This window comes from Arachis ipaensis, chromosome B2 (genome assembly GCF_059453495.1).
Source record: "Arachis ipaensis isolate K30076 ecotype BB chromosome B2, ASM5945349v1, whole genome shotgun sequence".
In the NCBI taxonomy this organism is placed as follows: Eukaryota; Viridiplantae; Streptophyta; class Magnoliopsida; order Fabales; family Fabaceae; genus Arachis; species Arachis ipaensis.
Window position 1 is genome coordinate 122,967,034 of NC_142437.1, and position 14,142 is coordinate 122,981,175.

General features: G+C 38.1%; 1 long non-coding RNA gene and 1 pseudogene across 1 annotated transcript; one reads left to right on the forward strand and one right to left on the reverse strand.

Moving 5' to 3' along the window:
• The window catches only part of LOC148575477 (nuclear transcription factor Y subunit A-10-like), a 35,128-nt pseudogene extending 21,765 nt beyond the window's left edge, over nt 1-13,363 (forward strand).
• Nucleotides 1,344-2,699, reverse strand: LOC148575479 (uncharacterized). The gene is made up of 3 exons (XR_015905016.1): nt 2,472-2,699; nt 2,211-2,287; nt 1,344-1,472 (listed from the first exon to the last, which is right to left on the reverse strand). It is a non-coding gene; the product is annotated as an uncharacterized LOC148575479 (long non-coding RNA).
• Nucleotides 13,364-14,142: the final 779 nt, after the last annotated feature.

Below are 14,142 nucleotides of genomic sequence, written 5' to 3' on the forward strand. Positions count from 1 at the left end.
ATCTCTTCTGAATTCACCAAGTACGGAGCACTCTTAGAAAGTCTAGTAAACTCCTTAGCATACTCAGTCACTGTCATATTCTCTTGCCTTAATCTTTCAAAGGCAATTGCATCTTCTGCTTGCTTGTTAGCTGGATAGAATCGAGCAAGAAACTCTTCAGTAAACTCTTCCCAAGAAGGAGGAGGAAGTCCAGCTGCTTCTTTGCTCTCAAGAAGAGACTCATACCAATATCTTGCTGAACCACGCAAGTTGTAGGATACTAACTCAACAGCCCATTCTTTGGTGCACTTGAGAGCTCGAATAGCTTTCTTTGCATCCTCCAGATATTGTTGTGGATCTTCATCCAATGAATCTCCATTGAAAGTGGATGAATTCAACTTCAAATACTTTTCAATTGGCGGCTCTTGATCCCCAAACAATTGATGAACCCTATGAGGCTGAGGATTTGGCGCATTAGGAAGTCTCGCTTCACCCCTATTTTGATTTGTTAGAACCTGTAACACCGCATTAAGAGTTTGATTCATTCCCCTCAATTCAGCTGCTAAGTCCGGTTGAGCCTCTCTTACTGCGGGGTTCTCTTGAACTCTCTCGCGGGGTATCTCTCCTTTGCGCCTATCAGCTATCCTTTGGCTCCTTGGCCTTTGTCGAAGTGCTCCAAGTGGCGGAGAAACTGCCCTATTGGATTCAGCAGTATCAGGAGCACCAACAGTTCCACCACGTCTTTTCTTAGGTGGCATCTTCCACCTATCGAGTAAGTAGAGCGATTGAATCACCAACGACATATGTATATAGAGTTCGAAGACAATAGGACAGACAGAAAGAATTATGAGACCAAAAGATTGAGGACAACTTCCTATAGGCCTCTAGTAACATCACACTTTGTGAAAATGGGCCGGCTTCCATTTGCACAATTGTGATCTTACTAAAGGACACTTGCTCCATATTACACAGAAAAACCTAAAGCTCTGATACCACTTTGTCATGACCCGAATCAAGCCATGACTGGCGCTCAAGGGACAAGTCCCTCAGCAAGCCAAACGACCAAATTTTCAGAAAAACGGACAGAATCTCCTCTGTTTCTAGGACCTTACCAACATAAATGTTAACTCCCTGTATTAATAATAAACCTCCATTTCCAAGACAACAACAATAATATACTCCAAATTATATCCACAACCAAATATATCCAAAATACGCATCATATATATATTGAGTTGATAACTAGAGTATATAGTTAAAACCATAAGTCCTACATAACCAAATCATAATCACTACCTAAACAGTTCAAGGTTCAAAATAACATAACCCACACGAGGATCCTGCCTGTGACATATGGAGCATTGACATAATCTAGATTTTGAGCAAAGGTTCCATTACATAATTACTTAGCCCTTGGAAAGAAGAAGGGCTCACCAAAATGACTAAGATCTACTGAGGGGCAGGTGGAATGGAACCTGGAATGACTCCTGTATCTGAAAAACATGAGAATATAATAGGGTGAGTTTTGCAACTCAGTGAGCAACATTACATCTATAAGCCACACGAGACAATACAGAGTTTACCTTGAAAATTATATTTCATTTCAGAGATGAGAAATTCATATTAATTAATTATACAAACATTAGATAAATAGTTAAGCGGATGAACTGAAATGGGAGTTCTCATTCCAGAAGTCAAATCAAATCAAATATTACACACTTAGGGCGGCTCCACCTCTAAGGGTAGCCCTTTCCTCTAGTGTGCCCGTACGGTATAACAGATCCAACGTGTGGCCTACACGTTAGGCTAGCAACGCCCCTGCTAGCTGAGGTCTGAGCCAGATGCATCTAGGTTAACGTCATAACCGCCGTTAACTACGGTTTTCTAGTCAGAGTCTCCCAAACCAATCCAAACCAAATCACTTATTAAAATCTCTAGTGCTTATAACATGCTACTAAATTCCATAGCAAATCAATATATATAGGATTGCATACTAAAATTTAGTTAAAATTTACATAAGGTCAAATAAGAAAACATTTATACTTTACAAAATATATAAATATCGTCTCGTGTGTATTTTTATAAAATTGTAAGTTTCACAAATCGATATTTATTTTCAAAAAATTCAGAAATCACAATAATAAAATATTTTCAAACTCCAAAATTAATGATTCAACATAGATATTGATAATAATATATTTAAAACAATTATAGATATAATATCCACTCACAACTTGATTCAAAAGAACCGGAAGCAACTCTGAGCGCGTCAACGAGCTACCAAATGATGTCCAATAATTCTACAACTCTAGAAATATGACAATAATGACATTTGTGAGCTACTAATATTGTCAATTAACATAATCTTACTCACCTTGACAAAAGCCCCAAATTTTCTAACCCTAATAACCCTAATTCGGATTTATACATACCCATAAATATATAGATGACAAAAATTGGGAATATGGCTAATTATTGAGTCAAAGAGTTACCTTGAAGCCTCAATAATAATTGGAACTCAAAGTTGAATGCTTCCTTCACTCATTAGTATGAGCTTCTTGATTTGGGGTTGTGAAAAATAAAAATTTACTTTGGATATAGATGATATATTAAAATAGAGATAAAATAAAAGGGTAAAATTAAATCTGGTGTGTTGTGGTTGGGTGAAGATTTTGAAATGAAGAAGATGGAATGGAAGAGGAGATGAAGGAAAAGAGAGGGTTTGGTTTTGATTTGTATGAAGGAAATGAAAATAAAAGAGAGAGGGAGGGATCAAGGAAGGCTCGAGAGAATAAGGAGGGGGAAGGGGTTTAAGTGGGGGCATGTGCCACCCACGTGACTATGCACTTCTGTTTCCTTTTTTTTTTTTTTTCGTGGGTATAACATCCGACAAAACGATGGGATGGTGTAATGAAAGATAAACAATTGGTTAATATATTGGTGTGTGTGCTAATCACATGCTTAACTCACTAAATTTTATTTAGCTTTTTTAATTTTTATTATCTTTAAGTGATTTATATGATAGAATTTCTCTTCATTTATTCTTTCTCTTTTTGTCAACAGATTTAAAAGACTATATCAAATATCAATGATTCTACTGTATTATTGGAAAGGAACAGAGCAATAAATAATAATGACATTTAAATATGCATGTAGATAGTATTTTTGGTAATTAAATATTATCTTATTGTCTTAAACCTTATTTGTTACTTATTTGTCCGTTTTTCTTTTATGTAAATTATGGTAAGAGAAAGCGTTTTATTATTTACATGTAAATCATTTTATTTTAGGAAGATTTACATAAAAGAAAAGAAAGACAAATATATAACCCGTTTTCCTTTAACTGACAGAAGTATCTCAGACTAGAACTGAGCTTGGTGGAAGCAAAGAAATGATGGAGACGAATGGGGATGTGAGTAGAAGAAGCAGAGAGAAAGAGAGAGAAGCAGAGGGAGTATGAAGACAGAGCCTTTTGGGAGAAATTAGAAGAGTGAATCCCTTCATTCTCTTCTCCCTTCACATTTTCTATATATAAACATTCATCATATGCACACCCATTTACAATGCAATGGTTATGTGGCAGCATATGTTGATGGCTCTTGATAAGGTTTTGAACTAGTCCAATTTGTTCATAGGCACCAAGCAGTATCCCATTTACTGAGCAAAAATAAATTTATCTGCAAAACTTTAGTTCATGTGTCTGAAATTTATTATCAAATGGTAAATTATACTTTTTCCATTAATTAATTTGGATGTCACGACTCATGCAATCAATTTTTCTTAGATCAATAAGAATGACTCTAATACAATATGAAAATGGTGAATATTGCGACAATTGTCACACCCGACTCGGCTATGACTGACGCTTAGAAATGTCATTCCCAGCAAGTCTCAAAAGCAGATTTCACATTAAAAGAATCAAATACAATTTGCTAAATACTATCAACACATACTTAGATATTAGATTTAACTCAAATTCAACATAAGTATAAGAAATTTTAGTTTAAGATTTACAATAAAATATAATCTAATAATTCCATATAACTTTTAAGTTGGTAGAACTATATATACAAATATTTATAAAACAAACCATCTCAAATCATTATGGTCAGACCTTCCTGTGACATATAGAGCACCTTATAAATCTAAAGATTTATCAAGATATATACGCAATACATCATGTCTGTGAACAATAAAAACCCACCAAATCAAGAAAAAGCTAGAGTGAAACTGATGGAACAAAGTTAGGATCAAGGCTCTTATCTAAAAAAAGAAAGAACAGAGTAAGTTTTGCAACTCAGTGGTAAACAAAGCATCCATGGTCCACACCAGACAATGATACAACTATAACGCACTTGACTAAAATAAATCTATTATAGCATTAGTGAATAAAATATATTCAAACACAAACAAATCCACTATAATAATAGGGATAGAAATATATTCCATGTTAGAAACAAGAGACTGAGAGAATAATATGAAAAGTGTATTATTGAGTTGTATTCTGAGGTACAATATACAAGGGGTATTTATAGGTGCTAAATGAATCATAGAAATAAAGACATAGAATCCTACAATTAATGTACAGATATGCTATATAAATATAGACGATGCTAATTGATCTAAATTGATTTATATTGATTTATATTGATTCTCTAACATCCCCCCTCAAACTCAAGTGGGAGCTAAGGATACTAACTTGAGTTTGGATAACAAAGTCCGAAAGCGAGTCAGGTGATGAGCTTTCGTGAAGATATCAGCAGTCTGATCCAGTGTCCCAACAGCAATGAGACGAACAGCATCAATAAGGATACGTTGCTGAACAAAGTGACAATCAATCTCAATGTGTTTGGTGCGTTCATGAAACACATCATTATGGGCAATCTGAATAGCACTGCGATTTTCACAAAAAACATCAGTAGGGGACGACTGAGGAGCACCAAGATCTTCGAGAAGCCAACGAACCGAGATAACCTCAGCAGTGGTGTTAGCGAGGGCACGGTACTCAGCTTCTGTGCTTGAGCGAGCAGTGAACGTTTGCTTCTTAGCACGCCAAGAGATGAGAGCGTCGCCAAGAAACAAACAGTAACCAGTAGTAGAACGACGATCAGTGGGATCACCAGCCCAATCAGCATCAGAGTATGCCTGAAGGGTCAAAGGGGAATGGGCAGAAAAATATAGGCCATGAAATAGAGTGCCTTTGACATACCGAAGAATGCGAAGAACTGCCGCATAGTGAGTAGTACGAGGAGCTGACAAGAACTGGCTGAGGACATGAACTGGATAGGCAATGTCTGGTCGGGTGACAGTCAAGTAGACAAGACCTCCAACTAACTGGCGATAAAGTGTCGGATTATCCAAAACAATGCCATCCATAGGGGTAAATCAAACATTAGGCTCAAGAGGAGTAGACTCAGTGCGACTATCTGTAATTCCAGCGCGAGCAAGAAGATCTGAAGCATACTTAGCCTGAGAGAGATAAATGCCATCATCTGTGGAGATGACCTCGAGACCAAGAAAATAGCTGAGAGAACCAAGATCCTTCATCTCAAAGGTACGGTGAAGTGAGGCCTTGAGATCAGAGATACCATCAACATCATCTCCAGTAATGATCATGTCATCAACATACAAAAGTAGAAGAACAACTCCACGTTCGCTTTTACGAATGAAAAGCGCATTGTCATGAGGACTAGAAATAAAACCAAGACTGCATATGGTAGTGCTGAACTTGTCAAACCATTCACGAGGAGCTTGCTTGAGTCCATAAAGTGCCTTGCGAAGGAGACAAACCTTACTGGAAGGACAAGGATATCCTGGAGGTGGTTTCATATAGACTTTCTTTTTCAAATCCCCATTAAGAAATGCATTCTTCACATCCATCTGACTGAGAGTCCATCTCTTAACCACAGCAATGGCAAGGAGAGCTCTAACAGACGTAAGGCGAGCAACAGGAGCAAAAGTCTCTTCATAATCAATACCATACTCTTGCGTACAACCTTGAGCAACCAAGCGTGCCTTATAACGGTCAATAGAGCCATCAGAGCGAGTCTTGATCTTGTATACCCATCTACTGCCCACAACTTCCTGATCAGAAGGAGGATCAACCAAATCCCAAGTGTGTGCTTTTTCAAGTGCCTGTATTTCTTCCTGCATTGCTTGTTGCCAATTTGGATTTGTGGAGGCTTCTCTGAATGAATTAGGTTCATGTTGATGAAGAATAGTAGAAAAGCAATGATAATCAAGAAGATGAGGAGGTGGATTCCTTACCCTAGAAGAACGAGTGGGAGGAGGAGGCATGACGCTAGGAGCGGGATCGCCGTCCGGACTGGAATCATCGGGAGATGGAGAAGGCGGAGGATCAGGAGCCTCGAGGGGTGGACTTGGGGTAGACCCTGTAGTATCATCACTAGGAAAGAGATCAACATTTGGGTTAGTAAAAAACGGTGACGGAGTAGAAGGAATGGACTCAAAAGAGGAAAAACTAGAGAACATGTGATGCTCCCAGAAGACAACATGACGAGATATACGAATACGGCGAGAGATAGGATCCCAACAACGATAACCCTTATGTTCAGAGGCATAACCAAGAAAACAACACATGCGGGCCCGAGGTTCAAGCTTATTATGTTCATGAGGCTGAAGAAGGACAAAACAGACACAACAAAAAACACGGAGAGAACTGTAATCGGGAGAAGTACGATAAAGACGCTCAAAGGGAGTAGTGTTACCAAGAACAGAAGAAGGGAGTCTATTGATAGCATGAACAGCAGTGAGGACAGCTTCACCCCAAGCATGCTCAGGACAGGAAGAGGAAATAAGCATCGCACGGACAGAGTCAAGAATATGACGGTGTTTACGCTCAGCTCTGCCATTTTGTTGAGAGGTACCAGGACAAGAAAACTCGGACAAAGTACCCTGTTCAGTGAGAAAATTTAAAAGTTTGGAGTCACGATATTCCATAGCATTATCACGTCTGAAAATTTTAATGACCTTTGAAAACTGAGTTCGAACCATAGTGGCAAAGTTAATATAAATCTGAGGCAACTTGCAACGATTAGTCATCAAATAGACCCAAGTGAAACGGGAATAATCATCAATAAAGAGGATAAAATATTGAGCCCCTCCCATAGAAGCGGTGGGAGCGGGTCCCCAAACATCAGAATGAATAAGATCAAAAGGAGAGCATGCAATAGAGGAATTATTATTAAATGATAAGGCAGGTTGTTTTGCAGTGCGACAAGAAATGCAATCTAAAGACTCATTTTGAACTTGACCTAAAACACCCGTAGATATAAGAGGACGTAATTTGCCTAAGGAGCTATGGGCAAGACGACGGTTCCACAAGTGAAGAGTAGATGAAGAGGAAGCAGCACAGAGATTTGTAGAGGGAACATGAAGGTTCTCGAGCTCAAATAAGCGTCCAACCTTACATCCAGTCCCGATGATCTTTCCTGTCCGACGATCCTGCACACGACATCCAGAATTTGAAAAAATGACATCAAAACCAAGTTCAACAAGCTGACCGGCAGAGATAAGATTAAAATTCAATTTTGGAATAAAATAAACATCAGAGAGATGAATATTGGACTGTGAAATAACCCCGTGATGTGTTGCATGCAAGAGGGAACCATTAGCAGTGTTAACAGAAGGTGCATTTGTAGTGGGAGACAACGACGAAAAAAGATGACGCAAAGGAGACATATGATTGAAACAACCAGAATCAAATACCATTTTGAATTACCTGGAGGGGTGGAAAGAGTAGCGGGGGTATTACCAGAAAAAGAGAGAAGTTGCCGAAGAAGGGTTTCAACATCTGATGGAGAGATAGAAGGTGTGTTGAGAGATGTGGAAGAGGTGGACTCAGTAGCAGCAGCAGTAGTAGAGGCAGGCACATGCGAAGAGTTGTTGGGACGAGGTTGATACTTGTTCTGATCTGAGCGTGGTGGTCGAGTAGGACAGGTAGCAATCAAGTGACCCGAGAGCTTACAATAATGGCAGAACAGTTTCGGGCAGTTGGAGCCAATGTGGCCTTTTTGTTTGCACTTACGACATTCAATAGAAGGACAGTCGGAGAAGGAATGCCCATGCCGATTACAATTGCGACAGATTTTTCCCTTTCTGTCGGTGGCAGCAAAGACAGTTTCACTTTTAGAACGAAGCAATCCCAAGCGCGTTTCTTCAGACTTAAGACGAGGAAGAGCATCTTCAAGACTAGGCAAGGGATTCTGATGAAGAAGAGAAGCCCTGACCGGCTCATAGTCATCAGTAAGTGCCATCAGAAATTGGATGAGACGTGTCCGGTTCGGATAATCCTCATATGCCTTAGCATAAGTGGGATCTTTAAGAACAGGCTCACAGGAGGTCAACTGATCCCAAATAATCTCCATCTGAGCAAGAAAATCAAAAACTGTTTGGCCGCGTTCTTGCTTAAGACTATGAAGTTCCTTAAGCAGTTGGTACTGATGAGAGAGATCAGAGATAGTATAACGTTTCGCCAAATGATCCCATACCTCTTTAGCAGTTTCAAAACGCCCAAACTGTAAATGAATGCCAGGAGTAGAAGTGTTGCAGAACCAGGTGATAATCTGATGATTTTTACTATCCCAATCTTTCAATTTCTCTGCATAGTCCTTCTCCTTCTCAGCATCCTCCTTGGATTTGGAGGCAGCATCTTTGGATACAGTTGGCTTAACAGGACAAGCAATATCACCAGTCACATATCGCCATAATTTCCTCCCTTTAAGAAATCCTCGCATGGCTTCAACCCAATGTGCATAGTTGGAGCCATTAAGAATAACAGGGATAGGCTGAAAGACATCCGATTTTTCTATAGTAATAGAAGAAATAGCAAAAGGAAGAAGAAAACTGCAAATTCGGGGTAGAAAACGAGAAAACAGAGCGCGGAATCGGAAAGAGCTCACCAAAAAACCTTAGGGAGGGTCCACTTGGCAGCCACGTCAGCGCCACGTCAGCGGTGAAGTCAGTGCCACGTCAGCGAGTGACGACACGTGGCAGCACCTGATACGCGGAAGGAGGCACGCTGGCGACAGGTGGCACGCGGGTCGAAGGGCAGGTCGGGTCGGGTCGTCGCGGGTCAGGGTTGTCCAACCAGCTTGCGTGTGACACGTGGACGCTCCAGGAACGTCCGATCTGCACGAAGATCCAACGGCTGCTGAAGCCTCTGGATGAGAAAAGAATGGTGGTGGACAGCAACGTTCTGGAGGCGCGTGAGGGCGCGTGCGGCGGTCTCTGGAGGCGATCTTGGCGGCGTTTGAAAGCTGACGGAGAGAAGAACACGATGATGCCGGAGGTGATGAACCAAAGCGTCGGAAACAGCTCGAAAATTGCGAGCAAAGAGGCACGGGTGGAGGCTGGAAAGAAGATCAACCTGGTTGTGGCAGCGTCTTTCGGCGGCGCGTGGAGGCGCGTCCGGAGGCGGATGGCGACGGTTCTTTTTGCGTTGGAATCACGGCGACAAGACGAACAAGATGGTTATGGGGGTGACGAACCAAAGCGTCAAAAAGGGAACGAAAAAGGAGGCCAAAGAACACTGCCGACAAGGAAAAACAAAGGGGCTATGAACTAATATTCATCGGAAAAAAAAAAAAAAAACCTAAGCTCTTGATACCATGTTAGAAACAAGAGACTGAGAGAATAATATGAAAAGTGTATTATTGAGTTGTATTCTGAGGTACAATATACAAGGGGTATTTATAGGTGCTAAATGAATCATAGAAATAAAGACACAGAATCCTACAATTAATGTACAGATATACTATATAAATATAGACGATGCTAATTGATCTAAATTGATTTATATTGATTTATATTGATTCTCTAACATTCCAGATCATAGATGATTAACTTTAGATATCAAACATTCAAGCTTTCAATATTCTTTTATGTAAAAATAAGCAGAAGATTATCTAATTCAAAAAAATTCTTAGAACAACAGACAGAAATCACACTTAGGAAGCTTTTTCTTATCATTTTATCTCATATGGTCCCGAAAATATAATTATATTCAATCAAGGTGCACCAAATCCTTACTGTTGCCGCTAGCTGCGATTTCTATCACAAAACCTTCTAAAATCTCTCTTATACATACAAAATATAATTAGGCTAAGGGCGGTCAACAATTTAAAATTGCGGTATCAACCAAGTATTTGTATATATATATATACAATCTTGTCCAAATTCAATCTAAAACTTCATCCAAAATACAATTACAGCAGAAAGTATTTACTTGTAACTAAATATTTCATTGTCAAATTCGATTAATTTCAAAGCAAAATATTATGTTTTATGTGGGAAGTTTATTCTATAAAAATAACTATTGTAATATTGTTCTAATAATTAATTATTTAAATAATTAGTTTTCAAATTAACTTTTATAATCACAAGAACTATACGATATTAAAATTTAACTACATATATAGAGTTTACTCACAATTTGGTTCCAAAAAATCGAAGAGGTCGAACCCGGAGTGCCAAATTATTAAAAGTTGAAATTCCGTGATTGTTGTGGGGATTTTATGGCGAGAACATTAATGCTATGTTTGTTTGAGTGGAAAATGGAAGGAAAGAAAAGGGAGGAAAGAAAATAGGAAGGAAAATGATTATTTTTCATTGTTTGGTTGGAGAAGAAAATTGAGGGGAAAGAAAATGGATGGAAAAAAAAGTGGTGGGGCCCACCAATTTTTTTTCTCTCCAACATTGGAAAGAAAATGGAGAGAAAACTAATGTTTCTCTCTCTACTTCCAATACTACCCCTTCACTTTTTTCAATATATATTATAATATAGGGATAAGATTGTCTTTTTATAACATTTCTTTCCTTCTTATTTTCCTTCCAACCAAACACATCTAAAAAAAATAAAAATCCACTCAATTTCTTTCCTTTCTTTTCTTTCCTTTCTATTTCTTTCCTCTCTATTTCTTTCCTTTCAACCAAACATAGCCTAAACAAAGAAAACAATGATCATCATAGAAGGCGACGATAGCACCACGGTAGTGTTGGACCTTAATGGCTCCACCAGCGGTGTGCAGTTTGGCGGCGAGCTCCAGTTCCGGGAAACAAGGGAGACCAAAGCGTGACAGTGACGGAGCAAAGCAGGAGCAGCCCCACCAGCAGCTCCGACGAGCCTCCTCCCTTCAACCCAACGGCAACACAGCTCTAGTTGGCACCAGCGGCAGCCTCCTTCCACGGCAATGGCAGCAGAGGCGTCAACAGTGGTGGCCGTTGCTTCCTCCTCCTCGAGCTCCAGTGAGACTAGACATCGAGCTCACCCCCTCTCTCCCTTCGTAGCTTTCTCTCTCTCTCTCTATGCTGACGGCAACGGCAACACTCAACCCGCCGGTGTCATCCCCACTTCATCCTCTCTTTTTTTTTTCATTTTTCTTTCTTTCTCTCCTCCGTTCTCCGTCTCATTCTCTTCTCTTTTCTTTCTTTTCCGAGTGTGTGGCGGGAGAGAGAGAGGGGTTTGTGCGCGTGTGGATAGAATCAAGAGAAGGGAGAAAAATATCATGGAGTAGGTCCCACCATTTAATTTACTTATTTATTATTTATTGTTATTATGATTTTTTTTAGTTAGGGTAAAGTACTAAATTAGCCCCTACGTTTGGACGTAATTCTGTTTTGGTCCTTAAGGTACAAGTTCCAGAGGTACAAAATCAACCGTGGATGCTTCAATACATTTATTTATCATTTTTCTTATAATTAAAATGAAATATTTTCTATAAAACTAAAAAAAATGTTAAATACATGTATTGATGCATCCACAGTTGATTTTGTACCTCTAGAGCTTATACCTATTCTCCAAATTATCGATCTTGTTCTTATACGGCTGTCATGTAGAATATTTCTTTAATTATTTATCTTTAACCTCACGCTGGGACTAAGTTGAAGCTAAATGAAACTTTTTTGGATTCAAATAGGACACTTTAAACCTTAAGGACCAAAACAGAATTACGTCCAAACGTAGGGGACTAATTTAGTACTTTACCCTTTTAGTTATTACAGCAATGAAGGTGCATTTCCTGTTCCTGGTATTCTTGTAGAGCTTCCTTGCAAGCTGGAGCTGCTGGACCAAAACAGCCATGTCCAAGAACACTTAATGAATCTTATTGAGACTCCTCTCTATATTAATCACTGTGTTATGCCTCTCTTGAATCTCTTGGATTGTGTCCATGATTGTTGTTCTCTCCCTTGTTTCTCAATTTCTTTCTGCAACAAAGTTTAACCTTCCCACCACATATAAGTTATCATATTGTTTCTATTCCAACATCATAATAACCGAATAATGAAACAATTTTCATTCGAGCTTCTGAATAATGATTACATAGACCAACTTGCTTCTTCCACTAATAAGCAACAACAATTCTTGGACAAACAATTTACCATCTTTCCAGGTACTTGTTATTTTTTATTTATAATATTATTGTTCTTTACAATCTTTGTATATCAATTTAGTAATTTATATGAATTGTTAAAGTTAATAAGATATAGTTGTGATTACTAGTTGACGATTTCATATATACAAGTGCTAGTTATGCTTCATCTTTTTGTCACAAAAAATTTGGGAGATAGATATAATAATCATGCTAGATTGCGTTATGATAAATTAAATAAACATGTAAATATGTGTTATACAATTCACTTGTTTTGGGGAATTAGTGCAGAGGTGGTTGTCTTCCATTTATTAATCCTTAGGAGGAAGCCATATCAGTGAAAGAGACCGAGAATGAAGAAAAGTGTACTTAAATCTTAATTAGGATTTAGGATCATTTAAAATTGGGATTATTATGCATTATTATGCCACAAGTGATAGATTATAAAGTAGAAACAATTTTTCCTTGTGATTCTAAAGTTATATATACTCAGTCATCGGTGAAATTCTTGATTGAATGAAATTATATTATCAGATAAACATGTCCTGTCATATATTGTAAATTATAAGTTGTTTGTGTTGCAGCCATATATGCATGAATCGCGCCATTTCCAAGCGATACAACGGCTAAGAGGATGTGGTGGCCGGTTGAACACAAGAAACTCTGCTATCAACAATGGAAATGGCAAGGGTGGAAGTGAAGCAAACAAAAAAGGACTTGGCCATCAACTACATTCTAGTGGTTCTCAGAATTCTGAAGTCCTACAATCCTCGGCCGGAACCTTGAATTCGTTGAAGGAAATACGTGGAAGCAGTCCAAACATTTCATTAGAGGTGACAAGCATGTACTCATCCAGAGGAATTGATGAATTTGCCATCAATCATATTGGAACTCCTAGCACTCCTTTGCAGATAGGATGGACACTGGACATGGACATCGCATGATCATGCCCCCGAAATGGGTTGGCAGGAAACTGCTGCAACCTTAATGTTTGATCTAGCAAGGATATTAAGCGAGTTTTGGTGTAGCATTGCACCAAAATCCTTGTATCCTTGTCAGGCCAGATGGAAAATGCTATTTTCCTTTCTGGTGCTCAGGCAACTCATCCTTGGCTCAATTATATTCTCTATCAATTTTAAAAATATTTGTTACTTTGAAAATTTTGCATATTAACAATTCAGTGTATCTGAATACAATTTGCATCAAGATACAATGAGTTATTAATATATCAAACTTCTAAAGTTACAGATTTTTTGAAGTAGATGGAGTATATAGTTATAATATTAAAATATAAATAGTAATGCAATTGTCTTTTTGCAGAGGCTTGATATTCTGAAGCAGAAAGACTAATGAATTATGTTGTGTGTATATTGTGTTTAAATAACAGCATGAATTTGTAGATTTTTATGTGTGCGCTTTTTATTATCATGTCTAGTTTTGGTGTTCTATTTATGAATTTTTGACTTTGTCAAGTAATGTATAATGTCTTCTTTGTTAGAAATAAAAATAAGATATTTGACAAATGCATATTACAACAACTGGTTTCTTCTCCGTTGCTACTTTAGTTATACTTTCTGCATAATTAACAAAAACACTTTAAAGTGAATTACAGTATTACACAGAAATTTCTAATTAATTAATCTTACTATAATAGCATACATATCTTGTATATAATTAACAGAAACACTAAGAATTGAAATGGATTGAATATTTGCAATAAAAATCTTGTATTTCTACACAAAAAACTAAGGTAATGTTTTGCTTTTTAATTTTT